The sequence below is a fragment of the Podarcis tiliguerta genome (genome assembly GCF_965153285.1).
Source record: "Podarcis tiliguerta genome assembly, chromosome: 3".
Lineage (NCBI taxonomy): Eukaryota > Metazoa > Chordata > Lepidosauria > Squamata > Lacertidae > Podarcis > Podarcis tiliguerta.
In genome coordinates, this window is record NC_139536.1 from 67,898,883 (window position 1) to 67,914,264 (window position 15,382).

Here is a 15,382-nt window from a genome sequence, read left to right on the forward strand (position 1 = left end):
GGTGCCTTCCAACCCAAGGCTCTGTGTGCATGTTTCTTTCCTCCTGGTGCCACTTGAACGGACTGGTCCTTTTGCCATGTGAACTGCTAACAACCCCAGTCACTGTCCGGCGTGCAAGCCTGATGGAATGGATTGTGCTGAGTCAGGACATCCTAGCCTCGCACAACTCTTCATTGCTAAATTGCGGGGGGGGGGGGGGCGGCTCCAAAGCACAACTGGCTCCGCTATCCAATCTGTGGGAGGCTTGGCATCTGCTCTAATTCGCTTCCCTCTTCCCCTCCCCCCCTCGCCCAGCTAAGAGCCTGAGGTAGCAAAAACTGACAGCGAAGCCGACGAAATTCTCGTCTACGCGCTTCGACGCTGCGAGTTTTCGGCGGCGCCCGGCTACCCATTCTGGCCGGGACGAAGGCCGGGAGGGGAGCCAGGCGGCAGCGCGGCGGCCCCGAAGGGAAGCCGCGCTTCTCCCGGCGGGCCCTCTCCGAAAGCCGCGCGTCTGCTGCCGGGCCGTCCTTTGCCAGCACCTGCGCCGCTCCCGGCGGGCGGCTGGCAGCCCCGCGGGAGTGGGCGGAGGGCAGCCTCGCTCGCTTGGCGGGAACAGGGAAGACGAGGCTGCCTGCTGCCGGCTCCCTCCGAGACCGGAGAAGGGGAAGAGGCGGAGAAGAAGCTGTGGCGGCGGCGGCGGCAGCTGCTGCCGTGACTCGACCCCAGGCAGCGGGGAGCCGAGAGAGGAGCTGCTGCGTGCAAACATCGCCACAGGGACAGCAGAGGAGGTGGCTCCGGTTTATGTGAGGACTGAAGAACAACACACACACACACACAGCAACGGGCGATGTTGGCGGCTGTTTCCCGAAGGCGAAGGGAGGGCCAATTCGCCGCCAGGAACTCGAGAGAGTTTGTACGCCGCCTCGGGAAGTGAGGGCAAGAATGTGCTTCAGCCCCACCTTCGCCGCCGCCGCCGCCGCCTCGCGCTCTCCCCGCCGCTTGCCCTCCTCACAAGCGAAGCTGACTGGAAGTGAAGGGACGCGGGTTGCTGCTGCTGCTGCTGGTCGCGCTGTGCTTGCGCCGCGGGAGCGAGCTCTGCCGCTGCTGCTGCTGCTGCTCCGGCTGCCGCACCTGGCCTGGGCCGCTGGGGGATGTGCAGCAAACGCCGCCTCCTGAACTCCACTACTTCTCCCGCGCGCTCTACGGCTCCGGCTGCTGCCCGCGGTCTCTCTCTCTCTCTGCCTCCGTCGCCCAGGCGCTGCTCGGTTTGGCGGGGAAGACGCCAAGGAGACTTCTTGCTGGCGAAGGATAAGCGCCAAGTGGTGCCATAGCCGGAGCTAGGAAGGAGGAGAAGCGAATCCCGAAGAGGAGGCGGGGGGAACGGGCAGGCGGAGAGCAGGAGTGGAGCGGGCATCTCCCTCCCTGTCGCCCTCCCTCCCCGCCCTCCGTCAGCAGGACTTTGGGCTGCTGGAGCTGCCTTGCCATCGCGGAGGAGAGCCCTGCGCGTGAGTATGGAGCTCAGCTAAGGGGCTTGGGGACTGTGCCGCCTTCTGGCGCGGCTCGGGCACTTTGGGGTTCTCCCCGGCTCGAAGGTTAGGGACACACTTTGGGGTGGGTGGGTGCATGCATGCATGCATGTGTATGTATACGTGGGCACGCACGCGCGCGTGTTTGGCTTGCAAAGGGGCGCCTCTCTGCTTCTCTTCCTGGTGCAGTTTTGCGAAGGCACACGCACACACTCCCTCTCGCTCTGCAGTGCATTGTTCGGGAGGCTGCTGGAGGCTGCCATCCTGCGTGTGCGCACTTACCTGGGAGTAAGTCCCATTGTGTTCCAGTGTGGGGATGCCTCCGCGCTCTCGCTCCGCCGGGCAGCTCTGGGGGTTGCTGAGGGCGCTGGGGAAGGGGCGGGCGGGCTCTGTGTATTGTTGGGGTGAGGATCTGTGACAGAGATCGGTGGGAAAGGGGCTTGGCAGCCACTTAGGAGGGTAGGGCTTGGTGTGCGCCCTGCCCCGGAGACTTGGCTCTGACGGAGAAGCAGAGATGCCATTGCCAGGCTGGGCTATGGCAGCGAGAGAGTCAGCCTTCCTTACCTGGGGAAGGTGAGGTTTGTCCAAGTACAAGCTATTAAGCTCCCACACTGAGAAAGGCAGTACCACCTCCTGCCATCCGGGTGCATTCCTCCTCGGATCTCCTCCTGTTCTGAGTTCTCGCTCTCCTGTGGGCATTTCTGCACTTGGACCAAGGAAGCATCGGGTATGAAAACTCATCAACTCCTTCCCTCCCCCTCTTCCTCCCATCCCATCTCTTTTCATCGCGTGCTTTAATAGCTGGCCGTAATTGTGAAATATGGATCCCTTAAGGGAAGCCTTAATATTTGCAAAATGTTTTATATCAAATTAGTGTCTGGCTTCATTTAACCAGGGATATGTTTGGGGTTTTTTGTTCTTTTGCATTGTAACTTCTTCAAGATTTATGATAGTTCTGGCTTGACAAATGTCAAGAGGCATTTGGCTAGATGGGGGAAGCACTGGGGAGCGTCCCCCCACCCCAATTTCTTTTACACTGCTTGGCATGATTTGTGTGAAACATATAAAGCCGGTAATTGCTGGAGACTCTTTAATGGATTTTGCTAAGCGATTTCAATATTTCTCTTTAATTTTAGTGGCAAGTGCTTTGACAATAATGTCCTTTTGAGTTTCACTTGAAAAGCTTATTCTTTCTGTTGTGGAATTGAGCAGTGTAAAGCATATGGATTTCATTGGGTAAAAGCACTGGGGCCATGTTAAATGCTTTCTAAGGAGAAAAGACAAGGATGGGCTGGAAAGTAGTCTGATACGAGGTATCAGTGCAAGTTTCAAAATCAGGGTAAATGTAGGAAGATTAAAGCACTTTGACTTGTCGTGGCCACAATATAGAAACAACTTTCCTAAAGGCAAGCTAAGGGATACTATTCTGGACTAAGCAGTTAATGGATTGGAGGCAATGCACCTTGTATTTATCGTGCAAATTTATTTTATTTGTCAAATATGGGGAAAGTGAAACGATTTTCATTGAAGTTGCCTATGCAGACACAAAAAAGAGTGTACAGAGATCAGATTCCCAGGACAGCCTTTGGATATATAAAATTGTTCCTAACTGGAGGCCTTACCCACTGTTCCTAGTCTGGCCAGAATAGTTTGGGGCAGGGGGAGGCAACACAGAACTATTGATCACTTAAATCAGCTTGCCAGCCGTTAACACTTCTGCTGCAGATAAGGCAGTATGTCACCTGTACTTCATGATATGTTTTCCCAATTTAACTTCATTGCAAAGTATTAATAAACGCTTGATGATTTTGTAGACAACTGTGAGAAACATTTTAGTAATGCAGGACACTAGACTGCGAAAAAGGATTATAGAGACTATTCTTCTGTTTTATTTTCTCATGGTCTTCCTTGATAATAAGCCAAGTGAGATAGCATTCTCTGTGTGTAAAGCTTCAAAGTACTCAGTGCAGCAGTCTTGAAGAGTTGACATCTAGTTGTTTGGAACAACATATCATATAAGTGTGCATCAGAATTTTCAGTTTATAACTGTTGTTTTATTCAAAAAGAAATAAAATGTGGAAGTGGATGACTGCAGCAAACTTTAACTGTATAAGAAGGAAAATAATTTCCCCAATGCCATGCTGAAATATCTTAAAGCTAAGAATTTTCCTTGGGCTATCAGCCTAAAGCTGCTTCTTTCCGTAAGATGAGTATGTGGTACCAATTTATAAATGCACCACAGTAAAGGATTCAAATAGCACTTGGCCAATAGAGTGGCCAATGACTTGAAATATATCTTTCTTGAGAGAATTTTTCAAAAAGCGTTTGAAAGGCTAGATGGTGCGTGAAAATATTTGAACATTCTTATGATGTCATTCTAAGCATTCTAAGCACACTAATACATTATAAGACTACTTTTGTATGGGCGTATTACAGTGATATGTCTTGCTACAGTCCATCGTTTAAGGATCTGAGTGTTAAATGCTTTGGATTGGATCCACAAGGGTTACTGTGAGGCAAGCTCAACAAATGCAGTAGGACTTCTGAGAAACCTACATTTGAGCATCACCTCTTTTTGCAACAAACACTTTCAAAACTCAGGATTTTTTTGAAAGTAGCTTGCAACAGAACACAAGAACAACTGCATTTGAAGAGAAAACAGGGAAACACCAATGCACATAGAAGTGCACAATGTCCTCTTGGGATATTAATTTGATGCTGGAATCATTGAAAGTCGTGCTGTCAGGGCAAAACCACTGCATAGACCATGACATTTTATGAATTGAATATGGCATTCAAAAGAAAGGTTACAATATTATTTGAAGAGTAGAATAATATCTAAACATGTTTGAACATGTTGGGGGGGGGTAGAAGAAGGAAATAGCATGAAAGCATGGGCTTCCAAAACATTATTCAGCAGAATACTGCTTTGGTAGGGTGTGTGTTTGTGTAGGCGCATACATGTGTGTGTATGCACAGTATTGCATCTTTGATTGTTATGCCATATCACATAGTGTTTTGAACACAAGAAATGTTAAATAGTGCACCATTTGTTTATTTATTTTCTTACATTTGTATCTTGCCTTTCTTCCACCATGGAACCCCAGGTGGTATGCATGTGTTTCTGGTATCTGAAGAAGTGTGCATGCACACAGAAGCTCATACCAATAACAAACTTAGTTGGTATCTAAGGTGCTACTGGAAGGAATTTTTTTATTTTGTTTCTGAAGTGATCACCTTTCAGGCACTGACTACACCCAGATCTGCTTAGTTTCAGCAAGGTGATGGCCTCACGTGCCTTCAGAACATGATAATAAAACACTGTTGTGTCTTAGAGAAAAGTTTCAGGCTGTTGAGATTTTTTAAAAATATGCACCAGAAAATCTGGATATATCTGTGAACAAGGATTGGAATTGACTATGCATACAGAAGGCTGCCCAGGAAATTTAACTAAAGAGGACCATGGGTTACCATTTCTTTTCTTTTTTTCATTTGCTACTTAGAGAACATACCAGAATAGAAAACCCATGTGAGCAGGGTTTTTGCATTAGTGTCTAACACAAGGGCCTTTTCAGCAAAATCCATGTGGAGTTTCCATTCTTACGTAGCACTTGCCATATGTCTTCCTTCGTGACAATAATTTAAAATTAATCCTGAAGAGATAAAATTGTTATGGGAAAGACACCTACCAGTGAAATTGTTTATACAATGTTCTCAAAGCCTTTGGATCCTCAGGAAAATTCTCAAGTACAAACCGGTACCAGTGTAGCATGGTGTAAACTTTAATGGACCAAATAAAGTACAGGGTGTTGTTCTTGTTTTATGAAAGTAGGTTAACTGAAGGAAGAAAAGGTTGACACAACCAAGCTGCTTGACCCAGGAGGCATATCAGATATCTGAGTTTGTATTACTTGGGTAAATACATTAAACTGTAAATAAAGAAATAAATCCCTTAATTTCTGTAGTAGACATTGTTCTTTGACATTGTCACTGTTTCTGTGGGTTGTATGTGCAGTAGGCTCTTTTGCTAGTGGGAAATGATCTAGGTTTTTATTTGGTGGGAATTAGATTAAGTATTTTCTCAGTTATTGTTTGAAAACAGAGGTGATCAATCCATATTTTTCCTGGCAGAGAAGAAATATATCCATTCAAATTGCAGCAATAAAGCCTCGCAACTTAATGGCTGGAATAATCTTGAATAATTGTGTGCATTTGTTGTAGTCTCAAAGGACAGTCATAAATACAGTGGTTATACAGCATTTTAGTAGAGACTTTGGCAAGACATATAGCTGGGAATTACAATTTATCAAATCTGTGAAGGATCAGTATATACAATGAAGTTTTTGGTACAAACCAAGTCCTTTAAGTGTTGGTTGCTATCTAAAATAAAGATGCTATGTGTGCTTTTGCTTCTGAAAGAATTGCAGCAGTGATTAATAGTTGTAAGCTGTGCAGATACAGGCAAAGATGGCAAGAATACATTGCTACCCAGGGTAGGTTTTGCTATATATTCAGTGTGAGCAAATGTTGTTTGTGACTCCACATAGGATAGCCGTACACTGCAAATTGTCTCTGTACTGCCTAATATTTTAAAGGAGCATTTATTGGGGAGTGTATTGAGTATCACATAAGACTATACAAATAATATTGTTAATGCATGCCCAGATAGTAACTTCCCATGCTTGTGGGTTTTATGCTTCTGCCCTGAACCAGAAATGTTATAAGTGAATGAAGCAGGTTATTGTGTTCAAAATACAGTCTATTGTGGTCACCCAGTGCCACCTTCTGTAGTGGGGAGTCCATGTGGAACCAGTGTGGGATGAAGTTGCAGAAGTATAAGTAAAGTTGTGATGGGGCATTCTGTGAACTCACTCTTAGAATGGAGGGTGGGGTTGCTTTTATTTTACTTTCTCTTTCATGTTTGCCACAAATTTGATTTTTTATTATTTGTGTTTGTGCTAGGAGCACTTTGAGGTCTGGAACTTGACTATAACAATTATTTCTGCATTGCACTTATGAAACAAAGAATTAGTCAAAGTAAAAGGAAACAAATTGAATGTTCCCACCCCCTGAAAATACCTTTCTATTTAAGATAACTCCATTTGAATTAGCTTGTTTATTGGTATAATTAACACAAGAAGAATTAGCTCTTAAGGCATGCCTTCTAATTACAGTTTATACTTGTACCTACATTTTCATTAGAACTAGGATGGACTGAAATGTGGAAGACTGAAATCAGACAGCTGTTAGGCAACACTTTATTTTCACAGAGAGATAAATTGCATTGTCATGCAGATGTATTCCAAGGCCTCAGCAGGCCTAATTCTATGCAGAAATGTAGCACATATAATTACATTTTCTGAATGGAGTAAAGTTCCTATTATAAAGGAACTTAACTCCACAAGAAGGTTCATATTGTTAAGTTCATATTAAGTATAATTTGTATAGAAGTTTCAACTTTTTTAAGTGTCAGAGACAGGCACAATAAGTGCAACTAGTCTCCATACAGATCACAGAAGGTACAGTGCAGCAGCAGCAGCATGCTGAAAAGCTCCCCGCCCCACACTATATAATAGATAATGTAAGAATTATCCCTGTTTGTACCTGTATTGACTGGATGAAATTATTGGGTTGTACCCAATGCTCCACATGCATGGTATCACTGGCACAGCAGGACTTCCTTGAGAAAGCACAGGGGCTAGAAGTATCAGGAAAGGAAGAGGACAGGTAAGTTGGTTTTGCCACCAGTGGAGCCACAGCATTGGACACGACCCATTGAGTGTGAGCTATATTCACACCTCACAGCTTTCTGGAGTATAGTCAAAGAATTCTGCATTAACTGTAAGACAACTCTGGGATCGCTGCTTATTGGGGTTCCTACTTGGTGCCATCATGTGGTGAAAGGGAAAGGAGTCGGTTGTATTCTATTGTCCACAGCCTGCGACTTTCTGGACGAGTTTACTGCTGCAATCCAGACCTTGCCTTGGATGCCAATTTGCTGTGACGAGTAGTTACTAGGATGCAGGTCTTTAGGACACACCTGAGGGAGAACCTTCTACATCTGGTCTACACCAGGACATTAATAGGAGACCACCCCTCCCCCCCCCCCATTATTGTGGGTCTGAGATTCTGGCAACTCACATCAACTTCCGACATTCAGGTTGTGGTGGTAGTATCAGCCAGGAATCAGGCAGCTTGTTGACTGGATCCCTGCCCTCTATCACACCTAACACTGTGAGGTGCAAGAAATTTAGTTGGGGCCATTTGGAATCTACTTCAACTACGTGTAGTCATCTGCACTTGCACCCAACTCCACACTGCTGGAACGCTAAAAGCAGTTGTCCAAATGAGACTGAAAAGGGGTCCAGTCACCTTTTTTGGTAACTTAGAGATTGAGATGGCATGCTTTATTAGGTTTATTGAAGAGAAGCGCAAGCGCTGATCTATTTGTGAAGGTAGTTGAATACTGAAACAACAAATGCAGTTGACGTGTTCTTGAATGGTACGTCATTTTAATTAGCACACTCAGCTGTAACAAAAGGGCAAGGCAAATAATTTTGAAGTGGAATATTGTTGTGCAAGATCACTGGGCTATATCATTATCACTGTTACCTCCTCAGATCTATAGTTGTAATCCTACCCCTGGTTATGCAGAATAGGCTACATACTCTTTCCATGTGTTGCATAAAGCAGAGAAACTATTGTTTGGAAATGAAAGTCTTTTGGTGACATGTCCAGTGACAGCACAACAGCCTGCCTTATACTTTAGTGATTCCATGTACATCCTTACTAAGAAGTCCCTTTTCTTCAGTAGCTGGAAACAATCAGATTGGGCCTACAGTTGTATCTTTCCTTACTAATTCTTTAAACAGGAGTGATGGAGCCCTCAACAATAATGCTAATAGAGCATAATTTAGGGGTGTTTTTTGAATATATACATTGTACAGTGTGGAAGTTGAATGATGTATGAAGGGATTATGTGCCATCTCTTGGCAGTCCACTGAAGGCAGAACAGTCAAATTCCTGCCCCTTCCCCGGCCTGGTACAAAAAGGATTTGGATTGCAGGTAAAAGTAGACATTTTACCAGAACAGCATCGACTGATGAAAGAAAATAAAGTTTCTGAGTATTGAATCCGTTTATTTAAAACATTAAGTGCTCAGCTAAACTAAAGCATTTTAGCAGCATGCCTGCAGGCAAAACTTTCAGATCTGACAAAACTCAGATTATAACAGAGGAGGGGTCATAAATGAAAATGCTCTATTAGCTCCTGCAGACCTTTATGCCTCTGCCATGGATGGCATGTATGAGACTCAGCAACCATTTGAGGTGTATCATTGTTATTTCCAAAGTAAAAATGGGAGATTTGGCTATTCAGTGAGTCTGTGGCCAAGACAGAATTTGACATTTTCAGCTCAGTGTTTTTGTTTGTTTGTCTGTATCCACTGGGACACACTGGCTTTCATGGGAGAATGCTCACTGCTAATTAACACATATGAATCGATTTCATGTTCATACTGTTTACAAAGTAGATCTCTCTTACACTTTCTTGCAGTGGACATTTGTATTACTTAAGAGAAATACCAAGAAGGACTGAGTTGTTGTTGTTTTTGCTGTTCCTTCTACAGCAAAAAAGTTGTAAACCTAAAAACAGTGGGAGTTTGCTTCTGGTGTCGTTCTTCCCAAAGATTCTGTTTCCCCCCACTTATTGAGTGAGTTACAGCTGAAAGTGCTCCCACATTAGCCGAGAGAACACCAGATGCAGGTCTGCAAGACTGTTCAAGAGTTGTAAAGGGACAAGACTGAGCACAGTCACAACACCTTATCTGTGCATCTGTTTCTGATGGTTACAGGTACAGATGCAAGTTGGCAAAAAAACATTGAAACAAATTTTGCTTTATTCTTGGCAAATACAGCAACTGCATATTCAAAATTTCCTATTACTGAATTCCTAATTTGCAGTTTTTGACTGTAAAAGTGGTGTAAATTAAGCAGTAGCCTCTGAACTTCAACGAGTAACCACCTTAGAGTACAACCAAACAGCTTTAATACTGGTAATTATGGGCAACCTTAGCAAAGTTTATAAAACTTTATGATAACATTTGGTTTAGTGGTGAGACAACTACAGACATTCTTGGAAGACACAGATTATTTAGACCTGTTCTAACCTGAGGTCAGGCCTGGTTTCAGTGAAACTCAAGCCTTGTTGCTTTCAGTGCAACTCAGTCGTGATGTCAAACTTGCAAAGTACCCAGATTATTAGAAAAGTTTGAGGGTCAGATCCAATGTTAGCAGAGGCGCCAGCTTCTCAAGATGATTGAGGGGGCCTGATGCGACATCCTGATGTCACATGCACAATATTATGAGTAGCCAGGGAGCAGAACCAAATGCCCTCTGAACATTGAGGGGGACTGGCTTACTAAAACCAAACCAAACCAAACAAAACAAAAAACACCAAAAAAATATTGCCGGGCCGAAAGTTCCTCAACCCCTAGGAGCTGGTGCCTATGAATGTTAGTCATATTCACTGTATGAGTTTGTTGGATATTTCTCTGATATAATTATGTCTCTTGCACAATACAAAGGACACAATGTCTCTCTTCTAATAGTAGCAAGAGCTCTGGCAGATAATAAGCCCAGCCACACCTCTGCTACACAGCATAATACTACTGATTCAAAGTAATGGTATTATAATCAGCAACAAAAATGAGTTTGTATCACAGCTGATACCAAAGAGCTTTAATTACTTATTAGACCTATATGACATTTAATTAAATAAACGCTAAAAATAACGTTTGCATAATCAATGTGACCACTAATATTTATTAAATGTAACAATTGTGTAATCTCATTAGTATTTGAATATATTAAAGGTAAAGGTACCCCTGACCGTTAGGTCCAGCCACAGATGACTCTGGGGTTGCATGCTCATCTCGCTCTATAGGCCAAGGGAGCTGGTGTTTGTCCGCAGACAGCTTCTGGGTCATGTGGCCAGCATGACTAAGCCACTTCTGGCAAACCAGAGCAGCGCACAGAAACACCTTCCCTCCTGAGCGGTACCTATTTATCTACTTGCACTTTGACGTGCTTTCAAACTGCTAGGTGGGCAGGAGCAGGGACTGAACAACGGGAGCTCACCCCTTTGCGGGGATTTGAACCACCGACTTTCCGATCAGCAAGCTGAAAGCTCTGTGGTTTAGACAACAGCGCCATCCGTGCCCCTATTTGAATATATTAGTATAGGTGGTGATGCTGATCATTTAACAAAGTTATGTATAGATTGCCTTATAAATGAATACAAAAAATTTGAATATGTTAGTATTCATTTATAAGGTAATCTATACATAACTTTGTTAAATGATCAGCAACATCACCTATACAATCAAAGTTGGCATTGGAAGAATTAGTTTGGGGGAGCACTCAGATAATTAGGACAGTGCAGAATAATTATTTTGTAGGAATAAAAGGATGGCAAACACTATCATTAACTACGGTATTAACTCTATTATTTTATGTGATTTCTTAATAGACAATTTTTAGGATATTCTCACTTAAAATGTATATGATTGTGACAAAATGGAAGACTGGAAAATGGGTAATTTTCTAAAGATAAACCTATGACTTGTTGCACCCTTAAGCATTATCTTTGTGAATAATACAGTGACTCAGTTTAGTGCTAGAAAAAGCTAGAGTGTGGTAAAAAATATCAAGCAGTGTACCAATGTAATTGATTGCACCTCTTTCATATCACTGTAGTTTTCGTTTTCTTTTGAAGTAATAGCGGAAGATAAGGACAATACTTTATTTTAATTTTTTGCCCCCTGAGGCTGTGATCTTAAGCACACCATTTGGAAGCAAGTTTTGTTGATATGGTAGAACATCCTTCATAGGAAATGCATTGAGGATTAAGGTACAAAGAAACAAACTGAGAGAAAATTGAACTACTTTAAGTGAAAACAGTCTTGAGCAAAGAGTCCTATTAACATTGATCTGAAATTTACTGAGCAATTATAATTTTAGGACACGTACAAAAGGGTTTGCCATTCATCCTGCTCTGCAGGAAAGAAAGTGCCTCCATCCAAATGTCACTTTGATCCTCACTCAACCAAGGGTACATCCCTGGGTGAATTAACTGTTAACTAATCAGGCAGCGTAGTTCTGACAGGAGGTATCTGTTCTTTATGCAGCAACCTATTTGAAAAGTTATGGCTGAGTGGTGCTTATCTGTCCTTTATATTTAGTGTGCATGCTACTTGATTTTGGGAAGGAGACCTCTGCTGTGTTTAACATTAATAAAAATTATGGTAACTAGTAAAAATCTTGATTCATCTATTTTGACTGCATTTTCTATTTGCCATGTTAGTCAGCTCAAATACATCCTGGTACAGTTTGTTATTATATTTATGGTCTGTCCTTCCTCCAGTGGGCTTCACACATGACTCTTCCCCAGTCAACTAACTACCCCCCATTTCATTAGCACAACAACCCCATGTGGTTGGCTAGAGAGAGAAATAGTGGCTGGCCCAAGCTCCATCCAGCAAGCTTTGTGGCTGGGGATGTATTTGACCCCAGATCTCTCTGACAATAGTTTGACACATCCAACAAACCATTTTGGTAAAATACCATCCTTTCCAATCTGTCCATAAGAGGATCAAGAATCACAAAACATTTCTGCAAAGATGCCTTTAAAAATCCTAATTTAACGGAATGGTTTATAGCAGCCTAGAATAAACTATCAACATCATTCTGGTACTCTCTTAAGACAAGCATGCAGCTCTCCCATTTCCGTTAACTTGTTTCAGTAATCAGACACATACTATAGGTTAAAAACAACAACCCACCAAAACTTAGAAACAGGTTTTTACCAGTTTTATAAAGCTCTCTGAAGAAAAGCTTTTTTCTATAGTTAAATTAGAACAAGAAAGAGAGACCTTTGCTCCCAAATGCATCTACATAATTGTGAGGTACTCTATTCCCATGTACCTCAAGACCGTTAAATATGACTATTTGCTGGCATTCATCTTTGAAAATAAAAAAGGAGTTGAAACCACTTTCCTCTTTTTTTAGGACTGAGTGTGAAAGAAAACAATTTTGCATTACTTTGATGTATTCTTGGACGATGTATGCTTGTTTCATTAGGATAATAAGTGAAAAGGCGTAGCTTCATAGTGCCTGGAAGGGAAGCCATTGATAAATTTAGTGGCAACTGTGGGGGAAATGAAGACAACCAATGCAAAACAAAACCCTGAAGGAAGTGATTATATATATTTACAATTACTCTACAATCTGATTTCAAATTAGTCAGAATTGCACTATCCTTAGATTAAGGGGTTGGTATTGTGGAGGAACAACTAGAGATGTTTAAAGTTATTGCTATAGACCAGCCCAGAGCAGGATTTATTCATAATGATCACAGAGAACAGATGGCTAATGGGTTTCAATCCATGCCCGAAAGCAGTGGGGTATTTTCTATGCTTAGTCCCAATACCATGGCTGGATGCCCAACACAATATGTGGTGCTGAAAAAGAGATCTGCAGGTGAGGACAAGGTCGAGTTACACAGAATGACACAGAAGGCTGTAAGGAGAAGATAGACAAGTCAGAGCAGTCAGCATCAGACTGAATTCAGGAAACTGGGGTGTGGAAGTCACAGAAAAGAACCAAGTGGAGCATAAGAAGCTGTGGCAGCACAATGAAAAGCTACGTCAGTTACAAGATAAAGCAGCAGGAGCAGCAGTAACAACAAAATATGTAAGTGAAACAGCTGTGCCAGCAGGCATTATACAAAGGGAGAAGGAGGGATGCACAAAGCTTAGGAATGCATGCAGGTGCTAAAATAAATTCTGCCTTATCCTTCTCATATCAGGAGGAAAGATACCGTGCTTGGGAGTGAATGTGCAGCTGCCATTCTTTGGCTCACTAGATATGCTTTTGCTCACCTTACAGTTTGCTTAGGAAAGAAATCATTCTAGGACCCCAAAGTAGGAGTCATTTAATTGTCTGACAGCTATTAACAGGCATTTTGGTTGTGTAAATCACAGCCAAGAAAAAGCCTAAACTGTGCCTTGGGGCTGTGCAGCCTGAGAAGGGGCAGCTAAACCTTTTCTCTCCCTGAAACAATTATGTCAAAAACCTCCTTGTTGGTCTTTGCAGTTAGTTCCTATTGGCACTGGTTTGGCCCAAACATAACCTGTTCATTTCTATTTGCATTAATTCATTTATACAGCATACAATTGCTCTCCTGAATAAATTTGTTGGTCAGTGGCACAATCTTAGGATAGCTACTTGTGCAAGGAATGCTCTGCTCCAGCAGCGAAACCTTGAGTGGCTGTAGCGAACCTCAACCAGAAACCTAAACTAAACCTGTTTTAAACAAAATCTGCATTCTTAGATTTCAGTTCATGCTCCCTGTAGGGTCACTTTCAGTTTTAAATGCAGCTTATTAACTTATTTCTCCTGGGGTCATTAAATGAAGCTGAAAGGTGGGAGGAATAGGCAAAGGAAGTAATTATTCACACAGCACATAGAATTTTCTACTAGAAGATATTGTGATGACAACCACAATATGCTTGGAAATGGGACAAGTTCATGGATCATGATTTCTGCATTAACTTCCACATCAGAGGCAGCTTGCCTCTGAACACCAGTTGCTGGGAAAGGCTAGAGCCATTGCACTTGTGTCCTGCTTGTAGTCTTCCCATAGGCATCGGACACAGTGGAAAGAATGCTGCTCTGATCTAGCATTTATTCTCTTATTTGTGAATGCATTACTGAAGGTATACATCAGGTATAGGCAAACTCAGCCCTCCAGATGTTTTTGGACTACAGTTCCCATCATACCTGACCACTGGTCCTGTTAGCTAGGGATGATGGAAGTTGTAGACCCAAAACATCTGGAGGCCCGAGTTTGCCTATGCCTGGTATAGATAGTCTGCTGGCATAGATAAGTGTGTTGTTTAGGAATGATAAATTAACACATTCTTCATATCAGAATAATACACCACTATGCTGGAAATAAGATAAAGTCTATGCTCATTTTTAAATAAGCTCAAAACGTTTCTAATTTTGCACTTGTGATCTAGTAATCATATTCAGTTAATGTACAGAAAAATGTATACCTATATTCCAACTATTATTTATTTATTTATTTATTTATTTGAATTTGCATACTGTCCAAGAGCCTAGGGTGGTTCACAACAGAGAAATACAAAAAGAGAATACTTAATGAAACAACTTCCCACCCCCAATAATCCTCATCCCACAAACACATTTTTTAAAAGCCATAGAATGTTAGTCACCTGAACACCTGGGAGAATAAAAACGTTTTCACCTGTGCCTAAAGATATGTAATGAAGGCACCAGGTGAGCCTCCCCGGGGTGAGCATTCCACAAATGGGGAGCTACCACAGAAAAGGCCCCTTCTGATGTTGCCACCCTCTGGGCCTTTCGTACTGGAGATATACAAAGAAAGGCCTCAGATGATGATCACAGGGTCTGGGTTGGATCATATGGGCAGAGGTGGTTCTTAAGGTATTGTGGTCCTGGACCATTTAAGGTTCAAACCAGCACTTTGAATTGGGCCCAGAAACTAATTGACAGCCAGTGCTGTCAGGCCAGATCAGTGTAATATGCACAAACCGTCTTGCCCTGTGAGCAACCTGGCCACCAAATTTTGCACCAAATGACATTTCTGAACTATCTTCAGAGGTAGCCCTACATAGTGTGTTGCAGTAATCCAACCTAGAAGCTGTCCCTGTCCAGATAAGGACACAGCTGGGCTATCAATTTCTCTTCTCTTATACTTATTTTGTTTGGAATCTCCCCATAGCTTAGATTAGTAATTAATAAGAAATTGCATTTCTTTAATCTGGTTAT

At 42.7% G+C, this 15,382-nt stretch overlaps 1 protein-coding gene across 6 annotated transcripts in view; it reads left to right on the forward strand.

Moving 5' to 3' along the window:
- Positions 1 to 592: 592 nt before the first annotated feature.
- HS3ST5 (heparan sulfate-glucosamine 3-sulfotransferase 5) overlaps positions 593 to 15,382 on the forward strand; it is a 142,543-nt gene continuing 127,753 nt past the window's right edge. For 2 of the 6 annotated variants that reach the window (XM_083433721.1, XM_083433723.1), the window contains exon 1: positions 1,313 to 1,487. The gene's annotated coding sequence lies outside the window, so the exon portion shown is untranslated. Of the gene's footprint in view, positions 1,575 to 1,698; positions 1,797 to 2,020; positions 2,236 to 15,382 lie in introns of those variants that run through there. The other 4 variants (XM_083433716.1, XM_083433720.1, XM_083433718.1 and 1 more) reach the window with 4 other exon arrangements.